An 18236-nucleotide genomic window follows, 5' to 3' on the forward strand; every position below is an offset into this window, starting at 1 on the left:
TGGACCTGGCGGATCGCCCGGGTCCAGCTGGGGCTCGACAGTCCTCGCCCCCACGGCGGCCGCCGACGCCTGACCCCCCACATGAAACGTGTCCTGGCGGTGGTCTTCCCTGACCTCGATAGGCCGTTACAGGAGAAATTGCAGCAAGGAGGGGGTAGGTACATAGCTTTTTGTCATGTTATGTGTCGCCAGCTTAAGGAAGTGCTATTTTGCATGAATCCACTCCCAGAGTTTATATGTGCAGTGCATTTTCTGTTCCCCAATGTCACCTAGGGCTCTTTTTCATGCCTTCCCCTCCTTGACATGTGTCCCCTGGTCTGTGTGTAATCACATTTGCACATGTTCATCTAGGGTGCCAGTAAATCTCTGTGCACATAGCTTTCTGCATCATGTGGGAGGGTGGTCTGTGACTTGTGTTGGTATCTTGCCTGTGCCATGACCTGTTCAGTATGTTGGGGGGCCATATTTGTTGTCACTGATGTTGATTCTCAACATAGGAGTGTGAGATTTCAACTGAACACCCTTGCAGCATGCATGACCAATGTTGTGGCCTCAGACATGATGTGCATGAGTGGGAGATATGCATAGTTCCATGACGGTTGAACATGGTACAGTCAGCTCATTCCAGGACCACGGAGCAGTGTGCCCACTGCAGTCCCCTGAGACACCCTGGCCTCCTAATCATGTGTGTCATCCAACACTGTGCACATTCACTGTGGGTTCAGCATAGGTCTGCCTCTGTGGCATTGTTCCCTGGCCTAGTTTGTATTTTTCCACTGTGTGCTACATGTGTCCACTGGACAGGGATACACCATTTTGCTTGTGCATACTCACACTGGGCTGTGCCTGTGTGGCTAGTCACAACAATCGGTAGATGGTTGTTTGTCACAAATATGTGTTGGCAGCCCCACGAGGTGATGTTGTGTAAATGAAGCAAGTTTTGAAGCACAGTTATTGTAACCCAGAATAAGAGGTGTCACTTCTTGATCAGTATCAGTCACATTGACTCAGGTATGGGGGGTGTGTGGGAGAGGCATACATGTGCAACCTTGAAATTTCATTGCGAGGTCTGACTTGTGTGTGGGATTTTGCTGTATAGAATTTCACCGTGCAGTGCCCCCGTGATGGTGACCAGTGCTTAATGTTCGTGCTTTGCAGCCTGTGTCAGTTTTTTCAAAACATGATTCCTGCTCATACATTTTTTTCACTTGTTTGTGGTTCAGATGCTACGCAGTTTGGACTTTGTGTGCTGACATCTGTGTGTAAATTCTGGCTTGCCATGAGGGTGTCCCCACAGTACAGCTAGGCTTTTTTTCACACCAATTGCAGGCCCATTAGCTTATGCATTGTCCTGGGTGTGGACATGTGTGCCACTCCAGATGACAGGCAGTAGGTCAGATGTATAGGCAACTGTGTAATCAGGTGACGGATAGCCATGTGACAAAAAACATTATTCAAGTTGTTACTCCAAGAAATTGTACCTTGGCGCTCACGGCACTTGTCATCAGTTCTTTATGTTTTAAATGTGGTAATATGATGATTTGTGTTTAGAACACTAATGTGCCTGCATGAAAGATATCTCCAAAGGAAGTGCACACCAAACGGCATTTCCACTTTCACTGAACACACTGCCACCTTTTCAAAGGAGCCACTGTTCGAATTCATTGGTGTTGCAGATTCTCCATATTCATGTTACCACAGTGGTCTTGATTTTGTGAGACTCCTTTGTTGTTGGTGATACACACTAAAGATTCTCAAGACATTAAGACCTTCGTGGGCACATGTATATGTACTTTCTGCTACACCATTTTTTTCTAACTGTGGCTTCTTAGAAAAGGTGCCAGCTTCTTCAATGAATGGGTAAATGTACTTTTGTGTGTACTGCCTTGTGCAACATATTTCACCCAGGCAAATGAGTGTTCTTTTCACGAGATGGTGAATTGGCACATTCAAAACATGTCGATTGTGTAAAGTAGTGTGAGTCCCAAGGTAGCAACAATTTTTGGTTTTATGTTCCAAAGTACTTACTGAGTGTGGTGACACCTTGAGTATTGAGGTGTGTTAGTTTACCTTGGATGCACCACTACTTTTACTTTCAGGGTAAACAAGAGGTGGCATAACTTCATTGTATTGCTGTTCTCACCGGTTCACAGCCAATAGCTTCTCAGTGTATTTCTCATCCATGTTGTGGCCTGGTGTGTTATTTCTTTGCTGATGTCCAAGTGGCATAGTGGGTCTACCAACTGGGCAGTACAGGGCATACATATGTGCGGAGTGATCTAACTGTTACTCATGATGCATTGCCGGATATGCACTCTGACCAATTGTTTTGTGCTCATGTGTCAGATGTATACAGGTGACTGATGCATTTTGGTTTCTTCTCCTTGCCCACAGCATCATCAACCACAAGCGAGGGAGACACCTGCATGGACCTTGAGGAGGGACACAGCGACTGTGCCACCAGTGCTGTGGAGGCAGAAGCAGCCAGTGGCACGGAGGGCGAGGGGAGTCAGTCGGAGGACCTGTCTGGAGGCGAGAGCATCTACAACACCGACGGGTCCGAGGCTGACATCCTTGAGGAGGCAGAGGATGCAACAACAACTGGCAGCATCCCACCATCTGTACCCACCTCCTCCATTGCCATCTCCGCCCTCCCAGTTGCTCCCGTCCCTTCTGTCCGTGCAGGGTCCCACCGTGTCTCCTACGGACCAGGCACTGCACCCCCTGCCCCAGTCACCCCTGCTGCCCTCAGTGAAGATTCTGTGGACACACTGCGGCAGTTGCAGGTTGGTCAGGCATCGGTGCTGCATGTCCTCCATGAACACACTAGACTGCTCACACAGTTGGTGTCGTTCGTGGAGGGCATGTCATCATCGATGGCTGAACAATGCAGGACTTTGCGGTCTATGGACTCTTCACTGACGGAAGCAGTTTCTCTCCTGTGGCGCTCCGTCCCCCCCTACCCCGGACCCATCCACACTGCCCTTTCCCATGCCTGACCAACGCACACACAGACAGTCACAGGCACGCACCCCAACAGACACATCCAGCACACCCCCAAGTAAGGCACAGCGCACACCTCCTGGCACGCACACTCAGGGGGATGTAGTCACACCCACAGGGTCTGGGGGCAAACGGCAGACACGCAGCCACAGTCAGAGTCCGCAGTCCTCACAACCCAGTTCCTCCAAAACCACTCCCCTTAGCTCCCCTGCCAAACTGTCACCCAAAGAGGTATACATGGCTGGTCTGGCCCTCAGCTCCACTGTGACACCACCCCGCAAGCAGGCGAGGAAGTCCCCGGGCAGGGGAGTTGAGTCCCCCCATGTCCACCCCCTCCCTCAAGAGCGCTGCACCCCATCCCGGCCACCCCCCCTCCGTTGGCCCAGGGGTTTCTTCAGGTGCAGGGGTTACTCTGGATGCACTGGCAGCAGTGTGCAGCGCCAAGCTCACCTCCACCTTTGGCGCTGCCCCACCCCCTGTAGTGGAGATGTCCAGCCCTGCACCCACCACACCTACCCAACCCACTCCTGTCCCTGCGGTGCCTGGTACTCCCACTGATGATGCCCCCCCCAGTCGACAAATCTTGAGGTTACTTTGTGCAGGCGGGGTAGGGGTGGACACAGTCACCTACGTCCACCCTTGGACTAGAACAATGGACTGGCCATTGGCCTTTGTAAATAGTGTGTTCTTAATTTATTTTTTTGTGTGCTGAATAAAGTCTTTTCTTTTAGTTTCAACACTATTGCAATTCAGGTACTTGATGTTGGTGATGGGGCTCATGAAGTTGGTGTTCTGGTAATGTGTTAGGGTTCTGAGAAATGTTTTGTATGATGGTCATGAGGTGGACCATGGTATCTGTGTGCCATCACAATGTCTGTGCAAATAATCATTGGTAGTGTGTGTTCATTTGGTTTTGATACATTGTCCTAAGGAGTTTTCATTCCTCTGCAGCACCTGACATGTTCCCTGCAAACAGTTGCACAATTGTTGTGCTGACCTATGTCAACATATCCTTTGTTGGTGACGGATCCCTTCAACAATGGCCATGCCTGCTCACCGATGTCTCCTGCTGATTCGTCAGTGCCATCCTTGCCAGTCACTGTACTTGTGTTTTGGGTATGTAGGAATGGCATCAGGGACCAATTGCCCCTTTTCAGTACTATGCATGTGTGTAATCACGGCCTAACACACAAATGGCACGTGTTATGGAGAGAATTTTGGCACCTGACTCACAATTGTGGGCATTGTATCTAGTCGTATTGAACCCTGTTCCTTCCATGAGAGACAACATCTGGGTGGCTGGACCAGCACCTGGACATTCCTATCACTCCCGGGATGTGCGTGACAGTGTGTGTTCCCTTGGGCTATCTTAGTTTTGTATGCAGTTCCATGACTATACAGTCTGTTGGCATGAAATCAGGGTGTGTATTGTGCTGCATCCACCATGGGTGGGTATGCATTTGTTATATGTCCTCACACCCACATGTGGTGTGTCATGCAGTGTGTGAAAGACATCCATCCTCCTGGCAGTGGGACACTACTGGGAGTCATATGCCTGGACACTGCTGGGACTCATATACACCCACCCCTCATTATCCTGGACACTTCTGGGAGTCATATGCACCCACCCACATATCTCTGTTCACTGCTGGGAGTACTCTGCACCCACCCCTCATATGCCTGGACACTGATGAGAGTCATATGCACCCACCCCTCATATGCCTGGACACTGCTGGGACTCATATACACCCACCGCTCATTAGCCTGGACACTGCTGCGAGTCATATGCACCCACCCCCATATCTCTGTTCACTGCTGGGAGTACTCTGCACCCACCCCTCATATGCCTGGACACTGCTGGTAGTGATATGCACCCACCCCATATCTCTGTCCACTGCTGGGAGTACTCTGCACCCACCCCTCATATGCCTGGACACTGCTGGTAGTGATATGCACCCATCCCTCATTAGCCTGGACACTGCTGGAAGCATACATGCGTGGGTACGGTGCTACCTAAGTTGACATGGTGCCATAGGGGTACGCACCGTACCCACGCATGTATACGTGGGTACAGTCCGTTCCTGAGTTGTTATGGTGCCGTAGGGGTACGCACCGTACCCATGCATGAATGCGTGGGTATGGTGCATACCACACATACCCCTACGTCACCATGACAACTTAGGTACGCACCGTACTCACGCATGAATGCGTGGGTACGGTGCTACCTAAGTTGACATGGTGCTGTAGGGGTACGCACCGTACCCACGCATGTATGCGTGGGTACAGTCCATACCTGAATTGTCATGGTGCCGCAGGGGTACGCACCGTACCCACGCATGTATGCGTGTGTACGGTCCGTACCTGAGTTGTCATGGTGCCGTAGGGGTACGCACCGTACCCACGCATTCACGCGTGGGTACGGTCTGTACCTGAGTTGTCATGGTGCCGTAGGGGTATGCAACTTAGGTAGCACCGTACCCACGCATACATGCGTGGGTATGGTGCGTACCTAAGTTGTCATGGTGCCGTAGGGGTATGTGTGGTATGCACCGTATCCACGCATTCATTGCGTGTGTACGGTCCGTATCACTGTTCTACTGTGCCATAGGGGTACATGTGGTACGCACGTACACGTCCACTTCCGTTGTTGCGGTACGCAGGGGTTGCTGGACACGCCCCCTCCAAGTGGCCAGACCCTGGTGGTAATGTATGGCCTCCATATTATAGGTTTGGGTTTGAGTATGGGGCATGTTTCCTGCCCCTCACCACCACCCTGGCCCCTTGGTGTTGTTCTCACCTTCTGCGGCGTGTGCGTCAGGTGCAGTGCACCAGGTCGTAGGCCAAGATGATCGGGATGACACGTAGGGCGGGTTTCATAGCTGTACGTCGCGTACCGGGGCTCCGTGGTGTAGGGTTCTGCTTTCCTGGCAGTTTTTCACTCCTGTAATCAAAGCGTGGTACGTAGTGACGTCGGGACGAATCGTACTTGCTGGGCTGGAAAACGCTGCTTAAATACGTGCAGACGTCGCGTACAATCAGTTCTAGATCAGAATCATTGGTAATTTTTAGCTGTATGGTCTTTCGTACGATTCGTACAGAAAAAGCCTTTCTGTACGAATCGTACTTCCAAGGTTGAAAGGAAAGTTTACCGGGTACGAGTCGTACGGGTAATACGCTCCATACAACAATTTGTACAACCTTTTTCCATGATTGGAATCGGCCCCTCTAAGAAAATTGTAAAGAACCAATAAATACTTCCAAAGGATGTTGCATGTCAGAAGCAGTATGGATTTTTGTTTTATCAGTTTTCAACTTTTCAAAAATATAATGTAGCAAAGAACAGAATCTTTTTTCTCGATTTTCTATAATTGCATGCTGTAGATTTTCTAAAAAAACACACAACGTTCACAACTACGTTAGCATAGAAGCTGATAGCTGAACTATTTTCTAATTGATATCCTACAATATTAGCAACCGTGTCCACTTCCATTTTCTTTCTAGCGTCATAATTCTTTTCAATTCTTTTCTTCTTTGCAACCTCAATAAATGTTTCCCATATTTTCGTTGTGGACATATCAAATGTTTTTCATAAATAGGATATTCACCTAAGTTAGGAGCATACAGTCTTCTTAACCTATTGTACTCTTACATAATTTACATCTGCACTAACCTTTTGCTCATCAAAATCAATCGGCCCCTCTAAGAAAATTGTAAAGAACCAATAAATACTTCCAAAGGATGTTGCATGTCAGAAGCAGTATGGATTTTTGTTTTATCAGTTTTCAACTTTTCAAAAATATAATGTAGCAAAGAACAGAATCTTTTTTCTCGATTTTCTATAATTGCATGCTGTAGATTTTCTAAAAAAACACACAACGTTCACAACTACGTTAGCATAGAAGCTGATAGCTGAACTATTTTCTAATTGATATCCTACAATATTAGCAACCGTGTCCACTTCCATTTTCTTTCTAGCGTCATCATTCTTTTCAATTCTTTTCTTCTTTGCAACCTCAATAAATGTTTCCCATATTTTCGTTGTGGACATATCAAATGTTTTTCATAAATAGGATATTCACCTAAGTTAGGAGCATACAGTCTTCTTAACCTATTGTACTCTTACATAATTTACATCTGCACTAATCTTTTGCTCATCAAAATCAATCAAATACAATCCAGATAATGTTCTTACTCAAGACAATGCAACATATGCCATACCTTGTTTTTAAACATAGACCTTCCAATATTTACCAAAGCACTGTCTATACTTAAGCCGTGAGATTTATGAATGGTCAATGCATATGCTAAACAAACAGGAAACTGTTTTCTACAAACATAGAAATCTTTCGCAAGCAAGAAACGAACAGCACAATGTCTAATCTGTTTGACCTCTTCAATCTGATCAAATGTAATCTTCAAATATTCAAGTCCATCTCTATTTGGATAATTAACAAAGTCAACAACTTTCCCCATTGCTCCATTTACTAAACCTTTCTCAACATCTAAATTACGCTGTAATATTACCTGACAGTTTTCAGATACATATAAGGTCTTTTCCAAACCAGCAGTCTTAGATATTGATTTTTTCAAAGAGTCTAATTTTAACTGTAATTTCTCTAACCAAAAAAAAAGTTACTCCTTCATGTTCTATTTTATCTCTAGCTACCATTTTTCTTATCAGTTGTTTCTCCAGTTTCAACAGTACTTCATTGAATGTAGTGCATTCTTTCAGTCTGGCATAAGGCAAATTATAGACTTCTTTTTTGCAATTTTTTGGTAGATTATTTCAGGTGCAATATTTTCTTTTGGAAACAAGTTTGTTAGTAGCCGACTTTCGAAAGCTTCTTTGCCATCCTTTGTTAAGACACCAATTCTAATATTTTGAAGAATGTTTCCATAATCTTCATCATTTGCTTGTTGCATGTTTTTAATAAGTTCTTTATATTCAAAATAACTCCAAATGTTCACATTTCTAATACTTCCCAATGATTTTTTAGTGTCTTCATGAAGAAGGGTCTTAAAAACGGGTTGCCCTTTCATAGGTGTGAGTTGTAGTAGATCACCGAATACAATTACATGTTTTCCCCCAAATAAAACATCATAATTTGTTTAAAGATCTGCTGCATCCTCAAATATACAAATGCAAGCATTAGGATTGAGACCATGCTATCTATTTTATACACTATTTAAATACATTACAACAAACTGTAATTAACATTTCTACATTTAATATTATATGTCAAATTTAAAAGTTCATGATTTATAATTTACCTTTAAAAACAAAGCCAACACATAATACACCTCACAAAATAATAACTCACCTTTCAAATGGATTTGTAGAATATGAAGTATCAGAAACTCAGAAAAGATTTTCTTATGCACACAATCAATATAATCCAGTGCTCTTAGCAAAGCAAAACCACTAATGGCAATGTGTCTCTCTCTTTCCCCACACATATAGATGTAATTAACAAATCACATTGCTTCCCACATTCTTTCAAATTCTAAAACACATTTATATTGGTTACACATATCAACCCTTGCCAACTGACTTCTAACTAAACCTAAACTGTTTCTGGAATGTTTTGGAGTCGCGACCCCACCGTGCAGTAAAACGATGGAACCGCAAATCCAAACAGAAGTTCAAAAATATATTACAAATAAATGTACCACTTTTTTTAATAACACACCACTTCTAAAGATAGCACTGACTTGGGAAATCTCACTGTAATAATATATTACTTTAATATTTATTAAATAATCACATTTTAATGCCACAGTTAACTTTCACGTCTACCCCCATTCTGCTTAATCCCTGGTTCCATAGTAACAGTTCATGGAACACTCAACTGAACTCAGAGGTCACAAGTGCAGCATATTTTCAAGTTCACCACACAATGTTGCAAATACAAACAGCAAGTGTGGTTGACTTTCCAAAATATGAGTGTATCCTATCTAATGTACCTTTCAAACATTTTTTCTGACCAATAAGAAACATGCTTTTTAAACACAGAAACATGCACCCTAATTTTGACTGTATAATGTTATAAAACAGCCAATCATTTCTCTTCTTTTTTTAAAACTGCATCTTGTCCACCATTTTAGATAAAGCTCATTCTACCAACTGCCTACTTCAGCTGAAGACATATTTTCAGTGCATCCAGACTTCCCTTTGAGATGCTTAGAGTGTGGATTGTGGGACACAGCTATATTTTCTGGTGCAAAAGGTATGCTGAACACAGAGGTATTGACAAAGATCCAGCTTTGCAAAATGTGGATATTAAATGGATTGGACAAAGAGGATTAAAGTGGCACCAATTGATGACTTTGGTGACCTCATGATTGTCCACTGTGGTGGCAATGAAACAGGTACATTGACTGGAGTAGGGCTGGAAATGCTAATGAAGGACACCTTTGCAGAATTGATGTTGCTTTTCCTCCAAACTGTCTTTGTATACTTTAACATATGCCAAAGACAGAAATGGTAGTGGTCCAATAAATTCTGTCCGCAAATTGACAAAGCTAGAAAAAATGTTAATAAAGCTGTTTCTGCTTATCTCAGAGACGATAGGATGGGCTCCATATACAACAACAATATGTGCTTCGATATGGATGGCATCTACAGGAGTGATGGTGTACATTTCACAGATAAGGAAAACAGAGTCCTTCTCAACAACCTACGGCTCTGCATTGGCAGTTACATGTAGCTACAAAAATCTCCCAATAAACACAATAGGCCACTTAATAACCCAACATATAACTTAGTTTTTGAAAAAAAAAAAAATGTTTTGCTTGAAGTGGCGCACCCAGCGCGACTTTAAGAGCCGTGCACCCATCGCGTTCACACTTGGTGGCCGTGCTGAGAACTGTGCACCCATTGCATTCACACTGCGAGGCCACGCTGAGAGCTGCGCACCCTTTGTGTTCACACTAGGGGGCTGCGCTGAGAGCCACGCACCCTTCATGTTCACACGGGGGGCCGCGCTGAGAGCCGCGCACCCTTCATGTTCACACTAGAGGCCGCGCTGAGAGCCGCACACCATTCATGTTCACACTAGGGGGCCACGCTGAGATCTGCGCTAGGGTCGCAACTCCATTTATTTTAAAATGTCCGCTATCACCAATTTTCATTCGCCTTAGGGACCCCATCCCCCGAGGCATGCTCATCTTTTTTTGGGACAGGAAATGGAAGGAGGGCCGCCTCCCTGGCCAGTTTTGGCCACGGGCACCCCATTCCCCTGGGGCCTGGCCTCTGTGTTGGGGACCGTGGGGGGCCCCCAATGCACCTACGGTCCCACTGGCTCCCCGCCTCCTGCGGGAGCTGGCATTGCTTTTGGACAAGGAGAGCTGCTAACATGCAGCTCCCCTTGTCCAAAAGCTATTCGGCTTTTCTTCCTTGAAGTGAGAGGAGGGTTTCCTCCTCTCGCTGCAACGAAGCAAACCAGGGTTTGCTATGACAGGGCAAGAGCTCTGTTTCCACTCTCTCATAGCAAACAGCAATGTCCCAGGGTGGTCACCCCGGGACACTGCAGGAGCCGGCTCTAGGGGTGGCAGTTCCCATGGCCATCAAGAGTTTCAAGAGGAGTGCCACGTGACTCCCCAAGATCTAAAGTCCCAGAGAGGTGGTGTCCCTGGGGCATGGGGGTCCATAATGGACCACCAAATTTAAATATTAAGTGCCCCATGGGAGGTGGTGGTCCCCGTGGCAGTGTGGGGGGTTTAAGCCCCCCACACTAATTTTTATTTATAGCCCCGGGGAGGTGGTCGTCCCTGGGACTCAGGGGGTCCTGCAAGGCCCCCCCACTTACTTCTATTTGTGCCCCAGGGAGGTGGCAGACCCTGGGGCTGCGGGGGCCCCCACAGCCCCCTGCTAATTATTTTCAGAGTGCCCCCGGGACCTGGCCCACTGGGGGCTTTCTGAATACGAAATGCCTCATTTAAAAAAAAAAATCTCGGCAGACTCTGCGACCCCAGCGCGACTTCTGCCGTTTAAAAAAAAAAGGCTCTTTTTGCCCTGGGGGGCTTTGTGAGACCCCCTGAACAAGCCTAGGGGGTAGGGTATATGCACCCTGGCCCCTTTTCTACATTTTCATCTTTATTTTTCCTTCAGTTCTTGTGACTGGGTTACCGAGTCACACAATGGCTGCCAACACATTCTAGTTTGGAGTGTTGTTAGCCAATAAGAATAGAGCTGGTGCTCGGGATGAGTCGTGAACCCACCGCGCCCCTAGATATCGATATTTTTATTTTTTTAATTTCTCACAAACTACTGAATGGATGTACACCATTTTAAAGAGCTACCTTTCTTCCAAATTTGGTGTAATTCTGTTCAGCAGTTTGGGCTGTAGCCTATCTCAAAATTTCCTATGGAAATTAACACACGAAAAACACGTTGGGGGACCCCTTTTTTCCTCAGCACCTGCTTGACGAATCACCCCCAAACTTTCAGGATAGGAGCTGACATGGATAGACCTTTTCTTGGAGAATTTCATGAAGATTTGTCAAACCCCCTCGTTTGGTCCAGTGACACTCAGGTAATCCTTAGGAGCAAGCAGGTCATGCTCCCTGCATTAAATCCACACATGTTTCTCTGTAGGCCGGAGCCCGCGACCCTTAAGGCAGCCTTGGCGGACCACGGGAACAGAGTGTCCCACTGAAATTGCAAAAGAAAATTGACGAATCACACCTTGAGCAATAGTCTGTTTTTTATTTCTATCACAGGGCGGCATCTTTCATGAAGATCTAACATGTTTCAGCTACAATGGCCTCAATCATAGATACATTTTTGCAGTTGTGGGCTCACATAGATTGTAGTCCAATTCCTCTCTTGCCCATAATGCACCACCAGGTAAGTATGGGCACAGGTCAAATGCATCAATGTTCCAATGGTGCTATCTAGCTTTCAAATGCTGCTGAAAAGTGTAGCTGCTATTCCTTATTATAAATTCATGTCTCTTGATCAATCCGCAAGAGGTGGTCATAATACCCCTCTTGTCTCCCTTGCTCACCTCCTTGTTTGGTCCAGTGACTCTCAGGTAATCCTTAAGAGCTAGCGGGTCATTCTAACTGCATAAAATCCACACACCTTTCTCCGTAGGTGGGAGCCAATGACCCTTCAGGGCAGCCTCGGCAGACCACGGGACCGGAGCGTCCCCAGAGAGATTCACCCACTCACACATCCATGCAGGGAGTCACACATCTCTTCTCCCACCCACACAGGCACTCAGGGACCCATACAGGTTTTCAGACAACTAATCAATATCAATAACCCATATAGACACTCATGTACCTACTCACCAACCCATGCAGACACTTACCTATCAACTGACAGACTGATACAGACACTGACACAGATTAGTCACTCACCCATACATTCACTGAGACACATATATTCACTCACTTATACAATCAGTCACACACCTACTAAATCTTCCATACAGACACTCCTACATCCACTCATTCTTCAGTATGCCTTGGCTCTTATATATATGACGGGCCCGATTCACAGAACTAACTTAAGAAAAAATCCTAAACTTACTACCATTTTGGTATTCATAGGAGGCACTTACTCATTTCGGTATTCACAGACGTTAGGAGTCCTAACTTTAGGACTCCTAAATGCCTTCTGTGAATACCGAAAGTCTTAAAGTTAGGATTTTTCTCAGTTTAGGAGTAGTAATTTTAGATATTTCTTCACTAACTGCCTCTCGTCTGGATGCCAGTAATCTATAGGGTTTTTGCCGGACCACTACCCCTTTTTCTGTGGGGATGGCATGTCTGGCTAATCTAGTGCAACCAGGGATGTCAGAAAAGATAGAAGTGAAGGATTGCAACACTGGTTGTAGGGAGTCCTTTACTCCTTCATCAAGTTGATCATTAATAACTAATTATTTTAAGGTACTGGTTAGGGAATCTTTTGGTTGACCAACCAACACTTTTTTGGTGGGGTACTTATCTATTTTTTTTAACATGTTTATTATGTAGATTTGCTCTTTTGTATATCCCATTTTTATTTTGTAAGAGGTTGTCCCTAATTTCTCAACTATTCGATAGGGGTCCCTCCATTCAGCCTTCATTTTCTTTTTTGAAGTGGAAAGCAGAATGAAAACCCAATATTTATTTGATATTCTCTCTGTGTCTTCCCGTTATCATAAAATTGCTTTTGTTTCTTCTGCTTTTTCTATTTGGGTGTAGGTCAAGTCTAGTAGTTTACTAATAGGTGGCCTTAATTCTTGCATATATCCTAATAGATCTTGGGCTTCTGTCCCATTATTCTTCTACCAGGCTTCTCTGGTTAATCCGAGTAGGGTTCTGGGTTGTCTCCCATAAAGAAGTTCAAATGAGGAGCAGCCTAAACTGCTTTGAACCTGGCAATTGATAACAAACTGGGCTAAGGGAAGAAGAAGATCGCAGTTCTATGCATCCCCTAGGAGCATTTTGTTTAATGTGAGTTTGAGGGTCCTATTGTACCGTTCAACTAACCCATCAGTTTGGGGGTGGTATACCGAGGTCTTAAGATGTTTCAAATTTAACATAGTACACAATTCCTACATTAATTGGATATAACTGGAATACCCTGATCAGTGAGAATCTCTTTAGGGAACCCTACCATAGAGTAAATGTCAAGAAGAACTCGGGCAATATTTCTGCTAGTGGATGTCTTAAGGGGAACTGTTTCAGGACAGCAAGTGGCATAGTCAACAACTACCAAGCAATAGGTGTTACCCTGTTTGGTCCTTTGGAAGGCACCAATCAGGTCCTTTCCAATACTCTGGAAGGGCTGTCCTAATATACGTAAGGTTTGGCGACGGCCTGCGGGAGGTTTATAAGGGTTCCGTTTTGACAGATCCCACAACTCTGGCAATATTATTTTATTCTTGGCATGCTATTTGAGATGTTTTTGTTGGTCCAGTAAGGCCGGCCAATAAATGCGAATGGGAGGAATATAGAATTTGTTCCTTAAATTCTTTTGGAAATAGGAGTTGCATATCTGACCCTTTTTTCTATTATATGTAGAAGCCCCTTTTTTTATAAACTGGGAAAAGCAAGAGCTAGTGTTTTCTTAATTCTCTATTGCATTTTTTTCCAAGCATTTTGTAGGGTACTGTCATTCCTTTGTGCATGATGGAAATCGCAATTTATCTGCCAAGGTTCAGCTGTGAGGAAGGAATTTTGAATAGGTCTCCTTTTTAAATAGAGAAGAAGACAATTGGGCCTTGAACATAGTGCAAAACTCTGTGTTATCTGTGCCAAGTATCAATTCTTCTAGCAGAGTTGGCACGACTCCGGCTTTTATTTTTATATCTCTACCTGTGTGAATAGTCACTGTCACCTCATCTATTGGATACTTCCTTATATCTGTATGAACACACCTAATCTCTACTTCCATATGTGGAAGGATTTGGAAGAGCTATACCTATTTCTGTAGGATAATTGACTGACGACATTGTGAATCTAACAAAGCCTTAATCCTGTGATCCTGAGTGTATAGACTTAAATAGAAGCAGTGTCCCAGCTCTTGAGTATAAAGAATGTTCCTTGGGATTCAACTAATGTCCATGGGTTCCTCAACTGGTTTTCGAATGGGACAGGACCGAGAAAAGTGTCCCCATTCACCACAGTAAAAACATTGGGGAGTTTGACATTGTTCGAAAGGTCCTAACTTTAGAAGGTTCCGTGACAATTAGAATTTTCTCATTCTTGAAAGAGGTCTAACTTTCCACTCAGTTAGGTTCTCTGACCTTTAAGCGTGGCTGGAAGTTGCGGCCATCTCTACGGCTTGTTTTACGGTTAGGCCTGTATGTTGTTTGAGCTATTCGTGTGATGTTAGGAGTAAAGCCTCTAGATATAGTTCCAAACAAATCAAATTCATGATTTCTTCCTTGGTGTTCTCAAGTGGTCTGAGCCATTTATATGCGGCCAATTTAAATTTGAAGAAAAGAGTTTTGTGATATTTCCCTGCTATGCTGCGTTCCTTTCTAAACTTCAGGCGATAGGCTTCTGTGTTTAATCCGAGGTGGTCCAATATGATATTCTTGACTTCTTCAAAGGAAGTGATACCATAAGGATTGGCTACCTGGTAGGCAACCTGTGCTTCCTTGACTAGTAATGGAGCCAGTGAGAAGGGCCATGTGTCAGGGGGCAGGGCACAATCTCTAGCAGCCCTCTCGAAATTTAAAAAAAAGGCATCTGGGTCTACCCCAGGGACATATTTCTGTAATGATATGTGGGGTCTTTGGATTAGGAATGAGTAACAGAGAGGTTGAACAATAATTAAAATTGATCTTCTGCGACCTTATGTTGACTGGCCACTTGCAACTTCATAATGTCCTTAAAGGTTTCGCGGTCCACCTTGGCGGAAGACACGTGTCTTTCGAGGGCCCATTCAAATTTTCTGTGCACTTGAATGAGCAGTTGTACTATGTTTTCCATTTTTATCAATGGTCTAATGTGCCCACACTCTCCACCACTTGTCGGTTGTGGGTGAATATAAACACGAATCAAAAATAATCAAGTTCTAGGGTTTTATTGTTCCCCAATTATTTTCTCCAGAATTTCACACAGGTTTCAACTAAAGTGAGGAAAGTAAAATTTCCTTCATGTCTTTTATCTCCTTTCTTTCTTTTAGGGTCAGTCCTGGCGGAGTCTCTAGCCCGCAATCCAGTTCCCCCCGGAAAAAAGATTAAACCCCAAGGTAAGTCACGTCTCTTTTGCCCTATTGAATAAGAACAGACTAATTACCAAGGAATAAGACACCCGTGTTCCTGTACTTTCTTCACAAAAAAGACAAAGAAGGAGGGGTGGATTGTTGCTTTTTTAAAACAAGTATTAATTTGTTAAGTCATGAGAAATGAAAGAAAGAAATAAGAGTCCCACCTAGGTACAAATAAAAAATGGCTTCCCTTACTAACTTGAAACCACTTTGACGAGAGAAGAAGAGACAGAGAGAAAAAAAGAATTGGAAAACTTAGGAACTTGTGGAAGTTTAGGTTCTTCTCCCTACCTGTTTTCCCCAAACCGGCCTTGGAGCTGGCTAAGCCATGTTTCTCTGGAAACATGGCGGGGCAGAGCGTCGTTTTGCGGGCTCCATCCTAGTCTTCCACTCTTTGTGGAACTCAGGGATGCTGATTCCAAGAAGTTACCAGGACTGGGATTTGCTCTCCGAGTTCCAGCAGCTGCTGAGTTTGGATCGCTGAATCCCCGGGTCCTTCCTCTCTGCCAAATTTGAGAAAAGAACCATGTTGGTCTTGGCTCTTGGCAGCCTGGGGGTTTCTCTATTGGCGTCGTCCAAACTTCTGAATTTGTTTCTTCTTCTTCGTCCTCTGGTTACGGATAACGGTCCTTAAAACGACTGTGTTGTTCCCTGATTGGCTCCGAGGAGGTCTCATGACCAAAATCATCAGGTTTAACCAATGTTATCATTGCCCCTTCCGGTGTGGTTGAAGAATGGCAGCTGGGCTGTGGGGTAAGAGAAGAAGGTTCAGGTAAGTCTGTCTCATATAGAACCTGCCAGGGAATGTTACTTTCTACTTCTGATTCACTTTCCTATTCACAGTAGGCTGGTAAAATATTTGCCAGATGGCAACCGTAATCACCAGGGAATCACTTTTGTGAGTTGAAAAAAGGGCAATTCTGAGGTTGAAGAGGCAAAAACAAACATGGACAAAGCAAATATTGTGCCATCTATAGTGAAGAGGTATTGTCAAGTTTCACGGACACACACACACACAACAGGTACAGCACTACAGCACCAGTGTGGACAGCAAGGAAAAAGGGGGCACAGCAGAGGTACTTTATCTATCCCAGGCTAATGGCCAATGTAATGGTTCTCATCCAATTAAATGTGCAAGAATAGATAACTATGCCTGCATTGTAGACATTCTAACTTGTGCCTTGCAGATTGCACACAGATCTCTACAGTAGATGTTTAACCTACTGACCAATGTTAGTGGCTTGTCTGTCCTCGATCTCTATAAAGTCTGTACTAGTTCTTTCCACAGTGCACTGCCACTCAAGCTGGTGTTACATTGTCTTGTGGTCCTACTCCCAATCTTTTCAAACCGGCTTCTGGCATTTTAAGTCTAGTACAGAGGAAGGTTTGCTGTCTCTCTATCTCTCTCTTTCTCTTTTTCTTTCTCCTTCACTCTCTCTCTTTCTCTTTCTCTCTCTCTCTCTCTCTCTCTCTCTCTCTGTCTCCAAGAGTTAAATTGATTAATTACCACAGATTTAATAAAAGCCACACATCCATATGCTCACATCAATAGCCACCCATAAAGAAAGCAATTGCTCACACCATTCTTGCACCATCAGTCTTGTAAAATACTACTGACTCTCACCACCAATATTACAGCTCCTAATATTTATTGTCCACCAGAAAAGGCAGGGTGACTAAAGATCTGTTGCTGTAAAGGGATGAAATGATGAAGTGAAGTTTGTGAGAACATGAACTTGAAGAGTATGATGTCACCACAGGGGGAGGAGTGTGGGTCTCGGCTAATACTGTTAAATAAAGTGGTGTTGTGTATTCCCACTAACTTGTAGTATTTGCACATTGTTTGGACAACATAAACTAAGGGCTTGGTGCCTAGACTGCTTCCAGATACCTCTGCAGGACATGTTGGCCTATAGGTCAGCTAGCGTGTAGTGCCACTGCAAGCCCCCCAAACGTATCAAGGAGCAAACAGTTTCAGGCGACCACTGAATATGACAACCCTGACCCCTACGGAATCGTGAAAACAGTATAGAACCTTTCGCTCTGTTACTCTTGCTCACTTGTTCTCAGCGAAATATACAGAGAATACACAGTGGGACATTTTCAATAATATTTCTTGAACCAACTTTATCCTTGCATGAAATACATATGCTGCAAAGATTAGGAGACAAAAGCAAATAAAGAAGATTATAAGCACCGAGAGAGTAAACTGTAGATACATTTCTACCATAGTGCAGAAGCAATGAATATATGCAGGTATATATGCAAAATGATAATTTAACCCACTCTTACGATGCAAACCATACTCTAAGTGTACATAGAGTGTCCGTAGGTGTAGAGCCAACAATCCTCCCGAGGGACGATCCAACCCCATTACCTGATGGGAGAGATTGAAGGACCTAGTCTTGGCCTTGAGTTGGACACCCCTCATGGAATGTCAGCCGGTGTGTGGTGATTTCTCAGCAGGCAGGGACCTTCAGTGTCAGCAGAAGTGCCTCCTCTACCAATATTTTGAGATGCA

This window comes from Triturus cristatus, chromosome 8 (genome assembly GCF_964204655.1).
Source record: "Triturus cristatus chromosome 8, aTriCri1.1, whole genome shotgun sequence".
NCBI lineage: Eukaryota > Metazoa > Chordata > Amphibia > Caudata > Salamandridae > Triturus > Triturus cristatus.